We start from the raw sequence: 17,689 nt of genomic DNA, 5'->3' as shown, positions 1-17,689 counted from the left end.
CCATGTCATGAATGATGTAATGTGTCACATCATCAGCAGTGGATTGCGGGCGCGCGAGATGTAGCGAAGAACAGGGTTTTTATTACATAGGGAAAAGAAGGGGTGCTCAGCTAGTATTGACGCATAAGTTCATAGGATGTAACAGTAAATGGTGGTGCTAGTTGGAGAGAGGATAAGCCCTATAACCTCTCAAGAGCGTGCTGTTGGAAAACAGTACGTTATACAAAACAAGAACAGAGTACCAACTGCACATAACAAGAGACAGTAACACGAAATAAACGATGCCCTGGTAGACACGAATACATTTCAATTATAGTTGTCAGAGAAACCACAATGTTTTTAAGAGAGATGTCTTCATTTAATGTCTTTGGTGGCCAGCCGACACGTGTTTCGTCGCAGTGATAAGCGACTCATCAGGGCTGCGAAAGATTCAAACAAATGACTGTGCAACGTACAGTATAACAAAATTTAGGTTCAAACATAGGTTGCATGAAGTGGCTTGGTGAGGGTGATGTCTTAATCTAACCACAAGCAAAGTGAAAAGCACATCATTTGTCTTATCATGGAAACCCAGAAAGCGCACTATTGTGCCGATGGGGTGTATGAAAAGTGGTACGGTCAACTCGTGATCTCGGAGCACAATTGATGAGAGCACTATCTGAAACCTATGGTTTTTTCAGTGAATTTCAAAGGTTTTTTAAATGCTAATTCCTATCTATATCAGGCCTGAAACCTATGGTTTTTTCAGTGAATTTCAAAGGTTTTGACAGTTACATTTTTTAATGTATTAATTTTTATACTGATTTCTTTGATACTGATTTACTACAGTTTTTAGCTATTCATTTTACTTTTTATAATTACAATATAATAACATCATACATTAAAATACAAAATATACTTTCTCAGAATGAATTACTTTAGTTTAAATACTTTGTAAATAGGCAATAGAATTTTAAGTACAGTAGTAACAGTTGTTGCAATGGGCAACACAATTTCAAACACAATTCAACATTGAGCTCAATGTGAATTTCTAGTCAAATGCAATTAGTTACTTCATGGATTACTTTTCTAACCACAGGACTGGACCCTAGATTAAGTCCTTGCACATCTCCTGTAAACAGTTGAGTAAAAGCGTTTCGGTTACAGTAGTGATTTGTAAGGAATATTATTGTATTTTTAAAGTTTACAGAACTTTTTTCACACAGAATCACCAATGTTATCCTATGGCAGAAAATTCACTTAGCAGGTAAGTAGTGTTATTGTCAGTTTTTCTTACTCAGGTGTGGATCCTGGATCCAGCATGGTGCATCTCCTGTAAACAGTTGAAAGAATGTGTTTCAGTCATACAGACGATTCTTTAGGAATATTTTTAGTTTGTGAAAACCACACAATGGATTCCTATGGAAGGAAATACAAGTTACTGGTAAGTAGGCTTAGAATTACTTTTCAGGGTCAGTGCTGGGCTAAAAGATGAAGCACTGGGTTCTCTCCTGATAACAGGTGAGTAAATCGGAATTCGTAGTTCGGCTAATTTTAGAGGAATATATTTATGTTTCAAACATCGACACAGAAACTTTTCTGGTAAAAACCACACAATGGATTCTTACGGAAGGAAATACATGTTACTGGCAAGTACGCTTAGAATTACTTTTCAGGGTCAGTGCTGGGTTAAAAGATGCAGCACTGGGTTCTCTCCTGATAACAGGTGAGTAAATCAGAATTCATAGTTCGGCTGATTTTAGAGGAATATTTTTACATTTCAAAAATCGCCACTTAGAAACTGAGGTGATATGTGTGCAAACGCGCCCCGTGGCACGTTTCAAGTTGGGGGATTAAGTCCCCTTGAATACTGAGGTACACTGGCGGCCAACTAGCCCACCATGTACCTCTAGTAAGCGCCACAGAGCTGCGTTGCAGAGAGGTGTAAAAAGAGGCGTGGCCTCAGAACACCTCTCTGCAATGCAGCCCCCTGGCACATACTGGAGGTTCCTGATGGGATAGTTGGCCCCCAGAGACCCCCAGTATTCAAGGGGAATTTGTTCCCCCTCAGCAAATGCTCCAGGGGGCATGTTGGCAGAGTGACGCAAGGAGGGGGCGTGGCCTCTGGCCCGATCCCGTTTTTTTGTTTTTTTGTTTTTTAAGAAGGGGGGCTGTGTAGACCCACTTCTTTTCCTAATTTATTGGCCCTGGGGACCCCATCCCCCAGGGCCTGCCCTCAATTTTTAATTTAAATAAAAATCCAGAAGAGGGCCTCATGGCCCCCCTCCTTTGGCCATAATTTGCCCCGGGGACCCCATCCCCCGGGGCATGGCCATTTTTCTAAAAACAATTGGTATTTTGGGGGATGGCCATTTCTTTTTTTTAATGTTTTTTTTTTGGGAGGGGAATATCTTGACACCTCAGTCGATCCCCCCCATTTTAAGTTTTGAGCCTCAAAATCATCTTCTATGTATCTCATAAACAGTTGTATATAACCCCAATCCGCTGTTTACGTCTATTGGCCTCAACCTTTGCATTCAGCTCAATTATCCTCTGTCTGTTCACCAGAAAATACTGTATCTGTAAGAATTTAAAGAATTTTGTTCTAGGGAGCTCATATTTACCAGCTGGCATTGAGAAGGACAGCCCGTTGCCATCTCTATATAGATTGCTGATGTATAAAATCCCTTTATCTTTCCACTTGTGCACTATCCTATCAGAAAAGACAGCTGGTAATGAAGTAGGTGTGGTTATAGGCGTGTAGTGGCAGATCTACTCAATCTGCAGCTTTCTCCGTACCACTTTCCACACCTTATAGGTAGTTATAATCACTTTAAAGCGGGACCTTTTGTAATAAGTAAATTCCAATATCTTGAATAAACAGTTATTAATCTCTACACCCAGTAGCATCTGATATATAGATGGAAGCTCTGTGGGGTTGGATACCTCCTCCCCAGTCATCATTATCCCTACGTTTTGTAGGATACATGCATAGTAATACAGTGAAAAATCTGACACTGCCCAAATGCCTTTCTCTCGAGGTAGTGACATAAATTGCATTGCTCTACGCTGCTTCACTTGAGACCATAAAAATCTAGTACAGCATGATTGCAGCTGCTGCAGCTGCCCCCGGGACAGCTACAGAGGAACAGATCTAAAATAATAAAGGACTTTGGGTAAGATCATCATTTTTTAACTATTACACCTCCCCACCAGTGAGAGGTGAAGACATTCCACCTTATCTAGTTGCTGTTTCACATTCCTTTTTTTTTTATAGTATGCAATTTACACAACAGAGCATTCACAAGTACAGAATAAACAAACCACCCAGCCCCCCACCCTGCCCTTTAAAAAAGTTGCAGGTGCAATAATTAGATAAAAGGAAGGCATAAAGGAAAAAGAGAGTAAATAATTATCTGGTTACACAATACTAAAGTGGGTTATTTTTCAACATCATCTGATCTACATATATTTCTAAAATCTGAGGTAAAAAAATGTAGGTGTATTGTAATCAGTCAAACTTTAAATTATTCTTGAAGAAAAAAGTAAACAACACTCAAAGGTACCAAAGGGCACAGAGTAACAGCGCAGAACATAATACAACATATAAAGATTCAGCGTACAGGGTTACAATTTAGAGGCTAAGGGCTAAAAAACCCAATAAGACAATTCGGTTCGATCTCAAAAAGATACATTTTTTCCCCTTTTTGGGGGGGGGGGGGACCAATTCCTAAAGCGGATAATGATTATGAATTGCCCTGAGAGAGCCATTTGCTAAGGGGTTCCCAAATTAAAATTCCCTTTTTTTTAGCTTGTGCCCCCTTTTTAGCATAGATAGCCAACTCTAAGGTCCCTATTGACAAAAACCTGGCCAGCCGGTGCCAGAACAATGGGGGAGTTGGCTCTATCCAAGCCGAGGTTATACAAAGTCTATAAACCGCCATAGCAACAGAAATTAGAGCCCCGCCTTCCTTTCTGCTAATGTGATCGCAGATTCCGAGCATGATGGTCGAAGGGGTTAGCAGAATTTCCTGTGCTACAACTTTGCTTAGAAAGGTTTGTATTTGAAAAATTAATGGCCCTAATTCAGTGCAAGAAGCGAACATGTGCACCGAGTCAGCGCTATATTCAGCATAGCGAGGACAGCACATGCTTTTCCCAGTGCCCCATTTGGCAATTTTGCTTGGCGTGTAATAAAGAAAAAAGCAGGTTTTATAAAATTGTGCTTTAAGGTTAGCCGATAGTAAGTCGCTCTGTGTATGTTTAAAGGCTAAAGAAAATATATTGTCTGTAATTTCCAACTTCTACTGCCATTTATTAGAGATTGTAGTCATATCATCAGGCATTTGCCCATTTAGCAAAGCATATATAGACCCTAGCCAGCGAGCGTGAGGAGCAGACACCCTTTCAACAAGTTTGTGTTTCCCAAATCCCATGGGCCCCCCAGCCTTCTGTGAGAGAAAGTCCCTAATTGCATTGTATTTAAAGACCTCATTCTGGCTCAAATTGAATCTTAACTGAAGCTCTTCAAAAGCGAGTATAGAGACCCAAGAGTTTTTATCCCAGCACTTTACCATTTTTGAAAGTATGAACTTTCAAAAATCCCAAGTAAATTAGAGTTGCTTTTAGTAGGGGTATAACAGTCTACCCACCCCTAACAACTTACGCATGTACGTGAATAACTTATATGCTCCCATAAGAGTCTTAAATCTTACCCTCTTAAAGTATCCGAACTCTAATTGATGCCACAGACAGCCTTTAACTTTGGAGCCCAGCAGTAGTTCAAAGGGTGACGGGAGCGTCATGTGGGACGAAGAAAATTGATCCTGGAGCAATATTGCGCAACCTTGCAGAGCCGCAGCCCAGTATATAATTGTAAATTTGGTAGAGCCCATTCCTCTCTGTCGAGAGGAAGAGAGATAAATTTAAATGATCTTCTGGGTTGAGAATAGGCCCAAATGAATTGGGAAAACAAACGGTCAAACTTTTGTATGGTTTAATTCGAAAACTCGAGAGGGATTGCTCTACAATAATAGAGAATTTGGGGGAAAAACATCATTTTTATTAGATTGCAGCGACCCACTATGGTTAAGTGCAAGTTGTTAAGCCTATTCAGTGCCTTTTTAGTATCAACAGCCAACAGTTCCAAGTTCTCATTTACAATTAAGTCCATATCAGCCAAAATATTTACCCCTAGGTATTTGGCCTTTTTTACCACTCTGTGATCAGTCCAGCTAATCTGTCTATTCGTAGCATTCTGGGTTTTCCCTTATTTAGCGAGAACCCCGAAATCTTTCCAAATTCCTGCACTTCATGCTCTATGGCTCTAATGGCCCTTTCGGGGTGAGGCGTGACACATGCTAAATCGTTAGCGTAGGCCATGATTTTTGTGTACAGACTATGTCTGTTTATAGCCAGGATATCTAAATTATCAATAAGCTTTATAATAAAGGGGTCTACGTATGTAGCAAAGGGTAGTGGGGAACAGGGACAGCCCTGATGTGTCCTGCGCGGAATCTCAAATTGTTCGGTCAGCTGTCCATTTATTAGAACCCTAGCGGTAGGATTGAGGTATAAGCCTTTTATGGCTTGAATAGCGTTAGACGCAATGTTCATATTTTCCATGACATGCCACAAAAATCGCCAGGAGACCCAATTAAATGCTTTTTCAGCATTGTGTAGTATAAGCGCTATCGGGTCTCCTGTCGCTTGTGCTGCGTAAAAAAGGGTGATGGTTCTACAAATATGATCGGTAGTGCCCCTCTCCGGAATAAATCCGTGTTGCCAAATGGACACCAGATGTTCAATTTTGGTGGATAATCTGGAGCTGAGAATTTTAGAGTAGATTTTAGAATCACCATTTATTAGGGTGACGGTATGAACCCATTTCTAAGGGGGGTTTATCCTTTTTAAGGAAGATGATTATCATAGCTGTTGCCCAGGAGGCTGGAGGGGCAGCCCCATTAAAAATCGGTTCCACCAAAACCGTGAATATTCCGCTAATCTGAGTAGAGAAAGCCTTAGAAAAATCTACTGGGATGCTGCCTTGCAGTTTGGTAGGTTTGCTATGGCTCTTGCTATTTCTTCTCAGGAGGGGGGATTTCTAATTGACTACGATCCTCTGTGTCCATGTGCGACAGCGACACAGAGTCTAGATATTTATCTATCTCATCATATCTAATAGACTGGGTCTCGCTAGCCTCTTCAGTTTATAGGCCGGAATAAAAATCGCGAAAGGCCGCCCTGATCTCACTGGGCTCGCTAGTAACATTCCCTAAAGGGGTCTGTATTGAAGAAATTTCATTTGCAGTAAGTTATTGCCTTGTCCTTACCGCTAGTTGGTGGCCAACTTGTTCGCTATACTAGTATATTTTTTCCTTAGCAGACACCCATTTAGCAGCAGTCTTTCCTGCCAGTACTGAATCAATTTCTGCCCTATAAACTGCTAGTTCTAACTGGGCAGATTTGACGTCTATCCCCTTCTGAACTGCATCAATTAGTTTCCCTTTTGCTAGACCCAGCTTTTTCTGGAGTACTAAAATCCGCTCCCTCTCAAGTTTATTCTTTCTTAAGGAGAACTGTAAAGTCTCCCCTCGAATGCTTGCTTTCAAAGCATCCCAAACAACCATGGTTGAGGATGATCCAATATTAGTTTCTAAAAAAGCCCTCGATCCAACCTTTCATGTGGCTTAGATATTTAGCATCGAGCAATAGTGCTCTCTCGAAGCTCCATGTTGAAATTGGCTTACGGAACGGGCTGCCCCTTAGGCTTAGGATTAAATGATTATGATCTGACAAAAGCCTTGGGAGGACATCTATCTTACAATCATGGAGAAGGGAGGTTGAAACTAGAAAATTATGGCAAGAGAGGGATGTGAGGCTGAATAATAGGTATACCCCGGCTGGAGCGGATTGAGACTAGACCAAACATCACTCAGCCCCTGTGTGTGCGTTAGCTTTTTCAAGGATTGATGAACTTTAGGTTTCCTACCTATTTATTTGCTGTGGCTATCTGTCCCCCAATTACTGGCTTAGTTAATATGTAGGTCTCCACAGATAATACCTGGGAGAGGCTAATGAGCCAACTCCTCTGAGATGTATTTATTAGCACCAGGATCATCAGCAGTGCTCCCATAGATTGAACAAAGGGTAAATGACGGGCATTACCACGCACTGCCATTACTACGCTGCTTTTACAACGCAAGTCGTTTCAACGACTTGTGCTGGAGGGCGCTGTTGGACAAGGAATAGTTTCATTTTCTATTCCAACAACTTCCCTACTGTAACGTGGGCTGGAGTTGGAATAGAAAATTAAACTATTCCACTATCCAGCGCTTACAGTGGAAGTCATTGTAACGACTTGCGTTGTATAAACAGCGTTGTAATGGCACGCGTGGTAATAGCCCGCGTTGTGCTGACATACAACCGTAAATGAGGATTCTGCATTAAGCCAGCACTCTGCTAAGACCCACCTACCTTGGGGATCAGTTTTAGTACCTGTAGACCACATTGAACAGTTACTCTGCGCTAGAATGCCCACCCCTTTTATCCGGACGCCCTTTGTAGTCCCCCAGCGAGACTTAAACTCAAGGTATTCAAAAGATGTAGTTGTGAGCCTTCAATATGAATTTCCTGTAGGCAAACCATGTCCACCCCGTAAGTCTAAGACCTTGGGAAACTTTACGCCATTTATGGACATCGTTCAAGCCACAGATATTTAATGAAACAATTCTAAACTGTGTTGTGTTAGTCATAATAGTAGGTTATAAAGTTAACCTTCAAATAACAATTGCAACAGAAAGAAACAAGTGAAGGACCATAATACATGTTGCCCCTAGAAACCAGATTAATATTGTCAACCAAAAATCCCAATACCCTAGATTTTTCTATTGTAGAGAGTGTTGAATACCATTGTAAAACACCTAATTCAACCAAAAAGAGAGACCCAACCTTAAACTAAGTGCCCTTCATTTACCTTCCCCAGTCCACCTCCCCACCCACTTGCCCTCCCCTCCAAGCAATTAGGTATAACCTGAGTGATGGTCGCCAACATTAACTTCTCACCACCATACCCCACCAAGAATTCAAACCTTAAAAATTTGCTAGACTATGCTGTTAGTACTAAGAGAAAAAAGAGAATAGGACGTCCCTTTAGTAACATGTGTTTAGAAAGACGTTTTTAGGAAATAGCAGCAAACATCAAAGTTCTAATTATAGTCGGGTTAAGTCATTTAGAACCTATCTCTGTCCTTTCTTGACCTTTAGTTCATTAAGGTACTCTTGAGCTTTAACTTCAGAAAAAAACATTCTCAGAATTCCATTCAGGATGACCTTAAGTTTGGCTAGATTCATCAAGAAAGCTTGGCACCCAGTTGTTGGAAGGGTGTTATCAATTGACCGAGGCGCCATCTCCGTTCTACTGTTGTATGGCAAAAATCTGGTTTTGCAAAAAATGACGCTCCCTCAAAGAATTTCTGAAGTTTGGGTGAGCTTGGTCATATACCAGGTGTCGCATTAGAAAGTTTCCAAAGAACACAAGGAAGGCCCTGGGTTTGGCTCCGCTATTTACTTGGGAGTTTTTCAGCATGAGGGGAAAACGGTGAGCCCCTTGGATCTCATAGTCCCAGTTCCAGTCTTGGTGTTTTGGGTAGGCACCCTTCAGAAGTTTCACAATAAAGCTCCGGGGATTTGTCCCCTCAGCCCCTTCAGGAATGCTGAGTAGGCGGAGATTATTCAGGCATTGCCTGTTTTCCTGCTCTTCCAACTTCCACATGATGTCCGTCATACATGCACTTTGGGAAGAGCATAGATTGTTCAGCGTAGCAACTTCAGATTCCAGGTTTTCTGTGCGTCCTTCGAACATTGTAACCTTTTCACCTATATCCACACAAGTTTTATTCAATCTTCTAATTCCGCCTTGTAGCTTTTTTACAGCGCTCTTGGCTTGTCTGTTGTCTAATCGAACTTCTTGTTGAAACTGTTTAATCGACAACAGTATTGATGATAGTGATGGCTCTTCATGAGAATTTGTAATATCATGCGGATTAGATTCCTCATCGAGGGGGAGAGTCATCTGTGTGTCAGAATAGTCCCACTTTAACTGGAATTGCTACACAGAGCGCTTTCCAGTTTGTCTAGTATGCGCACCTTTCCTGCGTTGTACAGTGCTAGATTCTTTGCTGGAATTAGTGCAGTTGGAATCAGAATAATCTTCATCCCCAATGGTAGACAAATTATCTTTGCCTGCAGAATCTGTCCCATCCGACACTGAAAAAAAGATATCGCCTGCTAGGTCGGGGGACTGAGCACCCTTGAGGAGTATGTCTGAATCAGTACCTTGTTGTGGCCTTAGGTTGTCATTTACAAGCTGAGCTGGCCCTACCTGGGTTTGATCATGGTTAATATTTTGACCCCCTACCTGGGGTGTTACGAGCTAGACTGCGGGGGAGAGGGCGACCTGATCTGGATGTTCAGGAGTGTCCTTTATATCAAAGAGTGAGCTTCCTGTCGCCATGGCTCCAAGGCATGATGATTCTGGATTTATAGTCTGCTACAGTATTTGGGGATCAATTGGGGTTAATCTTTCCAGCAGTGGGTCACTGCCCCTACTTTCCTGAATCTTGGCAGGTGTTTCCTCAGTTAAGGCAGTTGGGACTATTGGGCTCACACCGGAGAATAATTTGGCAATTGTGGGTTGAGACCCCCCTCTTTGCCTGTCATATTTTTACCATTAATGTTGTCTTTTTTACCTTTTGATGCTTTTGGTATTGTGCCCTGATCGGGTGTTGGCCCCCCTGTACTCTGGGAGGTAGAGCGGTTGCTAATTACCTTTGCCTTCATGTTTCATCCTCCGCTCGTTGACATTGGCTGCAAGATTTCCCCTCGAGGCTTGAATGGCCACAGCAGGGAATTGCAGACAATCAGGGATTATCGCCGCCCCAAGCAGGGAAAGCACCTGGATGCGTCCCGATGCTGTAGCCAGCTGCGGTGTTTCAACTACGGCGTCAGCCCACCGGCAGTTGACTACTCGGCGGTGTCCGCGTGGATAATCCGACAGCAAATGTATGGTTTGGTTTGCCAGCACTAAGCTCAGAGCCAGCTCAAAAGCGATACAAAGTAACTTCGAGTCAATTTCGGGACCAGGCCTTTGATCGCTGTATATAAAACATTTCCTTCGCGGGAGGTCGAGCTTTTGAATATAATGTATCAAGCGGCTCCTCCGCAACAGGATCAGAGGACTGAAAGCCGGCAAGTCTGTACCAGGCAGCATAGTCGATGTCAGAGCCTGCCTGCAGCAGGGGTGGCGATGGCTGAGAGTTACACTGGCGCCATCTTGCTCCTCTATGCACACCTACTGTTTCACATTCCAGAGGATAGCACTCCAGCCAATTCAAGTCAAGTCAAGTAAAAATGTATTCGATTGCCATGGGAAACAATCATAAAAGCACATAAAAAAGTCACATTTGAATTCATAAGATAAAATCACAATTAAGTTCATACATGTAGTATCACACACTTAGGAATCTCAAACATAATTCATAGCAAATATTGTATAAAGCGTACTATATCATATTTCAAGTTACAGATAAAAAGAGATTAAATTAAGATGCATTTCATGTGTCTCAAGACTCGTTTATAAACGTTTAAATCCCAAAAGTATTGTGAACATTGTCCAGACGGTGTAATGCAAGATAAGCCGGTCAGCTTTGCCGAAGCCCCAATGATTTCAAAATCGGCAATAAACAGACTTTCCGTGCATCTTGATAGAATTAACAAAAAAGTACAACATGTGATGTGGATTGTACTGAGTGACTTTCACAGGTACATAGATTAAGATCTTCTGCCCAATTGTTAATTTTGGGGATAAGCAGGAGTCCATGAAAACCCCCAGCCTGAATCTAGTCAATAGAAATCTAATATAAATGCCCGGTACAATGGTTAAATAAGGCTGAATATAAAAGGCAGTTAAAATCAACTGATTATACATACCAGTTGGCTTAATAATCTCTGTGGATATTCTGATGGAATCCAAGTGCCTGAGGGCCTCCTTCTTCAGTTCCTTTCTTGATATATCAATAGTTTTTGGATTACTAAAATATTCTGGGTATCCTAGATCTTGTATGAAACTACTGACATATGTCAGCCATTGTATCTTCAGGGCCCCTTCTAATTTTAGAGTATCTATCAGGGTATCCTAATTTTCCTTTGTTTCATCCTTGGCCCAGAGCCTGTGCCACAGGAGAACTGGCTTGAGTTTTATTAAATCAGAAATAAAGGGAAGACCCAGCTCTTCGTGACAGATAGTTGATGAGTACTATTTGGGACAGACAGAATATATCTTAAAAAAGAATTTTCAGCCCTTTGAATAGGAATCAGGTCAGCAAATCCCCAGGCCGCTGCCACATAAACCACAGAGGAGACACACTTTGCTTTATAGATCTTAATCAATTCATCTGGTGGTCTTCTATCTAGTTTTTTAGCAAAGCTAGTCAGATCTTTTATAGATATTAATAACACAAACTTTTGGCTGAAACTGCTTGTCCCCAGGTATCATTTTGGTCAAAGTGAATTCCGAGATACGAAAATCTCTTAGTGACCCCAATCTTCTGACCTGCCACAAACATATCCTTGCACTTCTTGATACCGTGACCACACCGCATAATAAAGCTCTTTGAGGTGTTGTTCAGTCTGAATCCTAGATCTCCCGTAAAACTAGAAAAGGTATCTAAAATCTTCAGGAGACCTACTTGCGTATGGGATATCAATACCGTGTCCTCTGCATATAAAAGTGCTGGCATTGGGCATCCAGCTACTTGGGGAAAGTCTTGATTACTTTTCAGGTTAGACCTTAGAGGTTAAAAAGAAAAGGGGCCAGAACGCACCCTTGCCTGACCCCTCTTCTTATTGAAAACGGGTCTGGACACTCGCTCTGTAGACCACAGCGTACACGAGCCTTTGCGTCAATATAAAAATGTTCCAGAAAATAGATCATCGGGGCATCAACCTCCATGTCTTCTATTATTGACCAGAGTCTACCACGGATCACGCAGATCCTCCACATACGCTAAAAACAGCTTACCCTTCTTCGCCCTGGTATATGTCCCTACCAGTATTGAGAGATTTAAACTCTGCTCTACTGTCCCTATGCCTGAGCAGAAACCATATTGTAAATTGGACAAAACTGAGTGTTCCTCAGCCCAGTCCTGTAGGCGTTCTAATAATATTCGTCCTACTATTTTTGTCATGGCGTCCAACAAAGATATGGGTCCATAGCATCCTGGATCCTGCCGGTCCCCCTTTTTAAAAATAGGGACTATAGTGGATTCTACCCAGGTTGATAAAAACGGGGTACAACAGCTGGCAGCAATTACCTGGTCGATTATTGGGCCCCAGAGGGAGATGTTTGACTTATATAATTCCACAGGTACCCCATCAGGGCCAGTAGCCTTACCACTCTGACTTGCAGAAAGTGCCCTGTTCACCTCGTCCAAGGTAATCTGAAAATCTAAGTGGGATAATGTTATCACCAGAATGTGGTCCTCTTCACCGCAACTACTCGTCACATCAAGATTAATCTCGCCATTATACGGATTGGAAAAATGAATAATCCGCTGATCTTCAGTTATGGCAATTTCAATGGACAGTCCTCCTTAGCTAATCAAGTACGGCACTTTGACCGCCTTCCAGAATGCCGTACTATCTTTCTGTAGAGATGCTTTATGTAGGTCCTCCCAGGCCTTGTTCTTCAATGTAGCTTTCCTAGTTCTAATAGCTTACTTATAATCTGTCCGAGCCTGTCTTAATTTTTGGGGATCTCATGTAGAGCATCTTTTAATCTTGAATGTGCTGAAGAACACCCTGAGTCAAACCAGCTCCATTGATGGCCCTTTTTACCTTTCCCCTTAACAAGGACTCTCTTACTGCATCAGTAATCGTTTTAAAAGAGGATAAAATAGTGTCCGTAGCAGCTGACTCACTCAGACAAGTTTCAAGGGCGGAATTACATTTAGTGACTACGACCTTTGTAATTGCGTCTTGATCTACCATCGCCTAGTGCAGAGAGTATCCATTTATTTTCCCAATGGTTATGCTTCCTAGCAACCGGTCTTCTTTGTTATGGCTAGAATGTCCACTTGGAGTTAACAGAGCGGAAAGACAAAGGGGGAAATGATTACTCAGAAAAACATAATTATCAGCAAATGAGTGAAATATAACTATTCGATATTAAAATAAAATCTATTGTGGAGTATAAACCTCTACTCTTAAAGGTCCACGGCATGGGGCAGAGAGTGGGCAAAGTTTGTTCAAAAAACCCAAATCAAGGCTACAAATTAATTCATTAAACATCTCTCCCAGTATAGAGTGCAGGAAGTGGGCATTAGTTATCCCTTCAACGTTTGAGAATCCACATGAGCTGCCACCTGCACTGGGGCACGGTGCACAATTGAAGTCCCCTACCAGCACTAACGCAGTATCTTTTGACTTATTATTGTTGATAAATGTTAAGTCACTGGTCACCTTTTTGACCGTGGATGCAACTTTTTCCAGAGGAATATTATTATAAAAGTTATCTATAGCTATACAATGTTTCCCACCAACATGGATGACAATCATTTGATAGTATACTTCACTTACAGGCTTTGTTATCTTTTTAAGGTTGAGACTACTTGATACATACGTACATAACCCACCCTTGGCCCTTCCCCTCACCCCAATTACAGTAGACGTATGGAAAGTCCTAAACCCATTCAAATGGTGCACTTCCTTAGACCATGTTTCTTGGAGACAAATTATCTTACATTTTACAATGAAGTCCCACCACATAGAATCATTCAGTTTGGAGTGTATACCAGCGATGTTTCATGAAACGATGTTACAATATACTTGACTGCTAATAGGTACAGTATTACCTGTGTCCACTTTTCTGCCTGGTGACCCTGCTATGTTATTGCTTACATGTTCTGTGTCTAGGTGTGCCAGGTGTTCCTTTGGGGCGTCCAGGTTCAGGTGAATGCTACTTAAATCTCTATCAATCATCTTCCACAAGACAGGAAAGGGCAGGCTTTTATCTCTCTCTATATGGGTCGAGGTGGGATTACTGTTCAATATACTGACATAGATGCTATTTTCATCGTAAAGGCCAACAATGAAGAGAGTTATGGCCAGGAAAGCCCATGTGCAGTCAGTCTATCGCTTAAAGTAGATTCAGAATGTTAAACCGATTACTCACGGGGACCAGATATCTGGGCAGCCTATTCCCTAAGTGATCTACCTCCACAGGTGGGTGCCAGGGAGGTCTAGGGGGTTGGTAAAAGAAGCCCAGTGGTACTTTGTTTATCTAATGTGCATTAACAAACAGATTACCACCCTTACCAAGGATTGTTTGCACTAAAAACGGTGAGCTAAAGGTTAACACTACACAGTCCCCCCTAGGGTTTTTTCTGAGTTGCCCACCGACCCTATTCTCCTGCCCATTTTAAATTCAGAGTAGAGAATATCATTAATACTAGTCCTAGAGCTAAAGAAATGCAATGACTTGTTCCTTAAGGTGGACCAATGCTCATAGGCATTGTGTAAAAGGGGTGGAACATTTGCCAGGACAACCGTATAAGGGGTTGCCTCGGCGGAAAGTGTAGATTTCGTGTAGGGTTGATAAAGTTACCACAAGTGAAATTCTGTTGCTTTAAAGTATTTGAACTGGTCCCTCCAACCCCTGTGGCAGCTATAAAAACTGGCACAATAGGCATGTTAGGTTCATCTTTGCCTTGCAAATGGCCATAGAGGTCTGCAGGATCTAATGGGGGGCGGCCCAGACCGAGTGGGCGGTTTAGCTGTACTGAAAGTGGATTTAGTGTTAGTCCGTGTAGTTGTAATGGTGGTTAGGTTTTGAGCCTGCCCGTTAGTAGAGCTAGTCCCAGCTTGATACACCCTCTTTTCCGTCTCCCTGTTACAGATACTGTCCACCCCTCTGCTTTGACAAGGGTCTGTATGCACTGTGATGTTACTAGTGACGAATTCCTCCAGTTTTGCAAGTCTAGATTCCACCAAAGTGATTCCAATAATACTGAAACCAGAGTTTCTAATCTACCCCAATAGTCCGCCTCATTTTCGCATTCATGTATCCTCTTCATCGCAGTATGTGCAGCAGATGTGGAGGGCCCTTTATCCTTAGCACTGTCTTTAGTAGTGGATCTGAGCTTCCTCTCAGCTGATTTTGGGTCGGGTTTAGGGTGTTTCTGGGGCCCTCCCCCTTCCTTTTTTTCGACTGGGGTTCATTGATGGTTTCAGGGCTTAAAGTAGCTTTCCGTCCTCTGGTGATTGCATTGAGCCAATCAGGTCTGATTCCTAAATAAGGAGAAATAGAGGAGACTATTTCTATTTCTGACTCTGAGTGTTGTGTCAGGCTAATTCGTGGGAAGGGCGTTTTATGACTAATTGGGGCAGACAACTCCGCGGGGCAGGTTTGGACTGTGAGGGCAAGGGCTCCAAGGATAGTCTGTGTTCCATAAGTTGTATCTTGTGGATAAGTGCAAATTCAGCCCTCAATAGAAAGGCATCAAGTGTCCCAGCGATGACCTATCCTGCACCTAGTTTACGTTTATTCATGATGACGACATCAGAACAAAAACAGTGAGGGAGGCAGATAAAACATGATAGCTCACCACAGTATTGTAGACAGTCCCGGAGTCAAAGAATTTAGGGGGTTGGCCCAGCCCAGTCGCATTCAGTCTAAGACGGGGGCAGACGGGCACCCTTGGCCCGGGCTTCATTAAAGAGCGCCGTCTGACGCACACAATGTGCGCTGGCGCCTCGTGATGCAAAGGCTGCTGGCCGTTGTGGTCCGGTCTGGTCCCTGTCGCCTGTAAAGTGCTCTGTGCAATGGTGAAATGCAAAAGAAAATGACTCCCAACCCCACGGGAGCCCACGACTGTTTAAAAGCACTGCCTGATGCACACAATGCACGCTGGCACCTCCTGGCACAAAGGCTGCTGGACGTTGTTGTCCGGTCTGGTCCCTGGTGCCGCTAAAGTGATTGGAAGTATTCATGATGCACCTCACTCTTGACCTCACTCGAGGGCCTCTCAGTGCTGGCTCCAGTGGATGGTGTGCTGTGTGTGCCACTGTCTGTTCACGGCCTGGCTTCACTGTTCAGCCTCTCGGCCCCTCAGCCTTTTCAGCTGCTGCATAGCATTTCTTCGCTGCACCACTTTTCTCCACTGTCTCAAGCACCCCTGGGGCGCTCAGTCCTGTAACACAACTTGCCGGAGGAGTAAGCAATCCGCAATAGTCTTTTGCAGCAGTCTGTTGTGGCAGTCAGCAACAGAATGTCCTCAACGTCCTCAGCATAGACGCGGTCGCTGTAAATCCCGCGGCTGGTCTGGGGCACGCTGGTCTGCCGCGACTCAGGTATTCGGCTCATTTTCGGCTGCTACACAAGTATGGAAAATGTTTGCAGCTCCTGCGGTTCGCGGTTCATGTCTCCCTGGTTCGCACTTCAATTAACTTCCACTAATTCCTTTAAGCATGCCCTAATCCCAAATAGATTAAAAACAAAAGTGGTTCTGTTGGGTAGCGGCAAGAATTGCTTTGAGAGAAGGCTATATCAGCTCATTAAACAATAACGTAAACCTCTCTGAAAACAAATGAAGTTCAGAAAACTTTTATATAATCAAAGACACAATCACAATAAACAGGAATTACTTCATTGCGTTATAGGTTTCAATTACTACTAAAACATGTGATGAGTGACTGTTGGTGAACAAAGTGACTAGTGCATTAAATTTAGTGACATGTATATACAAATTTATACAAGGGGGTGCTAGCAACTGACGCTTGAGCACCTTACTGACAGCTCAGACGGCGCTCTGACTTCACAGTGATCGCACTCGGATCCACTGCCTACAGATCTTAACACTCAGGGTTGACCAACCGGCTCCCTCCAGGTCGTGATAACTCCTCCTGCACTACCAGACCCCAATGCACCCCCCCCTGTCTTGATAAAGACCCGCCGCGACCACCGACTGGGGCGCACTAGGGTCGAAACGTCGACGCTGAATTTTGGTCAAGATACCTCCAGGAACTTGCACAGTAACCACCTGTTTCCTTGGAGCACTAACTCAAAACTCTGGCCTTCCAACAAAAGAACCCCCCCTTGTATAAATTTGTATATACATGTCACTAAATTTAATGCACTAATCACTTTGTTCACCAACAGTCACTCATCACATGTTTTAGTAGTAATTGAAACCTATAACGGAATGAAGTAATTCCTGTGTATTGTGATTGTGTCTTTGAATATATAAACGTTTTCTGAACTTCATTTGTTTTCAGAGAGGTTTACTTTATTGTTTAATGAGCTGATTGAGCCTTCTCTCAAAGCAATTCTTGCCGCTACCCAACAGAACCACTTTTGTTTTTATTCACGCTCACCCAGGTTCTGAGGGACACAGGGTTACCCCTTTTATGTAAAACTAATCCCAAATAGGTCACTTCATTGGTCACCCTGGGATCTCTGATACAGGTCTGATTAGTACAAAGGATTTACGTCTTTGATACATTCAGTTTATATCCAGACACGGATCCAAACCAGTGCGCCAGCCGTTTTATCTCAAGTATTGCTACCTCGGGGTCAGATGTTACAACAACAATGTCATCTGCATAGGCTAACATTCGAAGCTGTTCCTGCCCACAATCTACCGGTTTAATTCTC

The sequence above is a fragment of the Lissotriton helveticus genome, chromosome 5_1 (genome assembly GCF_964261635.1).
Source record: "Lissotriton helveticus chromosome 5_1, aLisHel1.1, whole genome shotgun sequence".
Lineage (NCBI taxonomy): Eukaryota > Metazoa > Chordata > Amphibia > Caudata > Salamandridae > Lissotriton > Lissotriton helveticus.
This window is presented reverse-complemented; position numbering follows the sequence as displayed.